Genomic DNA, 4,613 nt, shown 5'->3' with positions numbered 1-4,613 from the left:
CTATTTGTACCTAGACAAACATATCCATCAACGTAAATCCTTGCACGTAAATCACACGAGCTTTGTTAAGTGTACAAGCTAAAAGTGCCCTATTTGTACAAAGTTATCTTCCCATATATCTGTATGTGCATAATGCAAACATTATAATGTTTTTCAATTTGCATGTATAAAATTTCTTGTTTATACATGGCTTATCTCTGATTCTCTGTATAAGTTTAGATATAATAAATATCTATATCTCGAGATGCAAAGGTTTTTTTTTTCCACTCTATGAATCTCTTTATTTTGAATATCATTATGTACAAATCTTTAAAATAGATATCATGTGTACACTGAGGGTTTTTTTTTTAAGAATGCGGCTTTAATTTACGTTTTACTTGTAAGATGTCTGTATTATTTCGTTTCTCGTTTTTCGTTCTTCTCCGTAGTTCGTCTCGATGTCTATTTGTACCTATATAGACAAACATATCCATCAACGTAAATCCTTTCACATAAATCACGCGAGCTTTGTTAAGTGTCAAGCTAAAAGTGCCCTATTTGTACAAAAAGAGTTATCTTCCCATATATCTGTATGTGCATAATGCAAACATTATAATGTTTTTTCAATTTGCGTGTATAAAATTTCTTGTTTACGCATGGCTTATCTCTGTTTCTCTGTCTACATAAGTTTAGATATAATCAATATCTATATCTCGAGATGCCAAGGTTTTTTTCCACTCCAGGAATCCACTCTAGGAATCTCTTTATTTTGAATATTATTATGTAAAAATCTTCAAAATGAATATCATGTGTACACCGAGCTTTTTCTTAAAGAATGTGGCTTTAATGTACGCTTTACTTGCTAAGATATATTTATTATTAGGTTGTTTGTTTAATAAAATCAAAATTTTCATCAAGAAACATAGTAAGCTTGCTTTTTAGTAGGTCCCCACATTTCATGTTTGTAAAATTGTCTTTTGTCTTCTCTTTTTATCACGACGTTACCAATTACTGAAGAGTTTTAGTTTTACTTCAAAGATTAATTCGTGCTACGAATTACTGCGAACTACGAATTTTCTATACATACTATTAACGTCTGTTACATGTATGTCCATCTCTAACCTCTAACATGTAATTTTTCAACTCTTATATTTTTGCACACTAATTCTAACCCAATAACCCTTCAACAGCTTCTCATATTGATAACTGTATAGTGGGACCTCATTGGCAACATGAAGACATAATCATTGTAACATATCGACCCAAACTGAAACGTGGCTCTCCCCTAACACTCCTCCCGATCCAGTCTGTAGCCTGCTGAATCGACCGATGACAAACAAAATGAATAAATTCATCATGTTCATGCCATTTTCCTACTTCTGGTGGTGCCGAATGCGCAAAGGACATTGACTAATAAACGGAACTTGCAGCTGAGTTTTACATTTCTGTACCACTATATGTTTTATTGTAAATAAAACATGAGCTGCATTGATTTAGCTTGAATATGCAAAAGTCACATTGTACTTTATACTTTTGTTTGAAATGAAATAAAATAAAATGAAATGAAATACATAATAGTATGTAGGCTATATATTTTGATTTATTACTTGATTATCTCGTTGGAAGCATGTAGACCGGATTCAACTGTCTCTGCTTAAAATATCAGTAGTAATGATTTCGTGATATCTTGCGCAGAAATTAACATTCTCGTGATGATTCCCATCTTAGTTAAGGGGAAACAAACAATATAAAATATTTGCATATTCCTCATTTTAATCTTTTTCGTTCAGAGTGAGCACACGATCATCGTAATATAAATTTTGCAATAATGGTGAAAGGGAGAATTTTAGAAAGAACTGCAGTATACTAGAAAAGCTCTTCTTATAGAGCTTCTGAAGTATAACATTGTATGTCATCTACACCAGCAGTCCTGGTAGTGTTGAAATAGATTGTCACTTATTTTCAACTGAATCGTGGTGATGAATCTATAGTGTCATACTGAGAGGTCATAACCTTCAATTCAGTTACTTTTTGCTTACGTAATTGGTCCTGATACTTTTCATTCTGTCCTCTCTATATAGGTCATTTCCTTTGGCAGAGGAATCAAAATTTGTGTCTCCAATTAATATTACGTACATACGGAATATTAATAGCATCCCTAAAGTAAACGTGTTCTTAATTTTGTACTTCAAGCATTTTCAGTTTTATTCCTTTCAAATTCATTTGCCAACGTTTCTTTTTGTTTCTCCCCGGTTATTGCTATTAAAAAAAAATTGTTTTTTGCATTTTATTTCAGACTTACTCTTCACGCTGTCTAAATGATCTGTTTTCCCTGCATTTTCTTTTTTTAAATCTTGTATTCGAAGATAGTGTAGTATTGTTTGTTTGTTCATTTCCATCTGAGAAGATGGCTGGATAGCTCATATTCAGCTACGTTTAAACTGGTCTTCCATGGGGTCCAGTTGGATGTGAGGTGGGACCACTTCACCCGTGCTCTGCTCTTTGCGATGAATGAATGAAGCGGGATCGGTACGTGCACGAGTTGTGACTCTCTCATACACGGGACCTCCATTTTATGTCCTATCCGAAGGACAAATACATACAACAGAAAGGCATATTTGTGTTAATAGCATAGTCTCTGTAATAATCATATTTACTGATTATTTGAAGAGTTTGTTTGCAAAAACCGATAAGTCCATATTTTCCAAATCGAGATATTTGCGATTAAAGGTCAAGAAAAATAAAGAAAATAATAAGAAAATGTTTGCTTCTTTTGACCATAAGTTCAAAAATATACCTTTATATGTAGTGACCAATATATCATTTAAAATGTATTATTTTGTACTTTATGACAGAGATCGTACTTCAAAATCTTCAAAAATGGACTTATCGGTTTTTGCAAACAAACCCTTCATTTTCTTTGCAAGAAAAATCAAACCAGGCCATAAGTGAATCCTCACTCCTCCCCACCATCATTGCACCTCCCCCTTCTTTTGTGTGTATAAGTCCGATAGAGAACATTATTTTATTTTTAGTCGTTTTCTTCGCGAAAAGGGCTGTCATCTCATAAGGCATCATTACGCGTGTTTCTTGTGACGGCCCCTGCAACATGGAACTTGTCATGGAAAAGAATATGCAACAATTTACAGTATTTTGTATCCAAATGATTCGTTGAATTCATAATATAAAGCTATTTTTTCTTCAAGTAATTTGATTTTACTAAATCTCCATGTTGTTGTTGTATTTTTGATCGTGAATTTCATTGATGAAAGTAAAACTTTCAGAAATGAATTGAAATTTATATTGAAATTGAAATTGAAAATTGAAATTGAAAATAAGGACTCAACGTTACCTACGTCATAATGAGTTTGGCGTATTATTCCATGATTTTATTATCTCTGTTTTGAATGTTCATTTGTTTCTTTTTTCCCGCGTTTACCGAGATTACTGTCCCTTAGAACTGTGTATTGATCATGACAATGTGATGTTGTGTTATTATCTTATTAAAGTGTTATTTCTTTGCCGACGTAATTATGGAAATTCTATATCGTGTTCATTTGTTGGGTTATTTTCCATTTCCCTTTGATTTCTTCATCTGTCGCATATTCGCCTTTTTTTTTTCTTGTTGGTTTGTTACTTTTTTCGTTTCTAGTTTTAACATAGGCCTACTTTTTTGGGAAATCAACTCGACTTTGGATTTTTTTCTGTTTTTATTTAATTTCATTTCTGTGCCTTGTCTTTAGATCTGTGGAGACTTGTATATTATATTCTTTCAATGTTGTATTGTTTAGACAATAATTTCTGAGGCCATTGTCCTCGTCAAGCGTTTGCCTATGATGATGTTCTCCTGAATTTCTGTACATGAAGAGTTGCCTAATTTGTCTTTAAACAATAGATATACTGTAACTTATGTTTGCATAGATGTATGCACAAAAATAATATTTCGTTTATTTCATTTTGCATTTTCAGAAAAAAATGTTGGATATTTGAATTAATCTTTTAATATGTTTTAACTGTCAGATTCAAATTATACTGTGTTCAATTAGTTCGTTCAATTGACTTTGTATTTCATTTATGTATGAAAAAGAAGTTCAGAAATAAAATCAAAATAAAATCAAATCAAATCTGGTTTTGTTTTTATCCATCAATATTATGAATTCATGCAGCCATTTGTTTATTAATTCATTCATTTATTAATATTTCTATATTTTCACATATACACTATGTTATCATAGATCCCTTGATTCCTTTTCTTCTGCCCCCTTCCATGATTTAATGACTCAGTTATCAAGGATCGTCGCCATAAAAAGCATCATGGATGGTTCTATTGCTAGTTCACACCTCTTAATATGATCATCGTCAACTCTAAACAATTCTGTTTGGGTACTGCTTTTTATGATATTTTCTAACTTGGGGTTTTAAATATGCACTGACATAGCAACGCACCTGGCTCATTGCATAACCCATTGAACGTGCTTTTGTTCTTCTTTGGAAGCCCCATCAGTTATGGCCGACATAAGCTTTCATGCTCTGAAATCGGATTTATCTTTCTGTGCAGTCAAGAGTGGTTGTCAAAGCTCCCTCGTTTCCTTTGTTAATAGCGCCATCTTGAGGTAACTGTACACACAACAAAA

This window comes from Diadema setosum, chromosome 20 (assembly GCF_964275005.1).
Source record: "Diadema setosum chromosome 20, eeDiaSeto1, whole genome shotgun sequence".
In the NCBI taxonomy this organism is placed as follows: domain Eukaryota; kingdom Metazoa; phylum Echinodermata; class Echinoidea; order Diadematoida; family Diadematidae; genus Diadema; species Diadema setosum.
The sequence above is the reverse complement of the archived record's forward strand: the minus strand, read 5'-3'. Positions refer to the sequence as shown.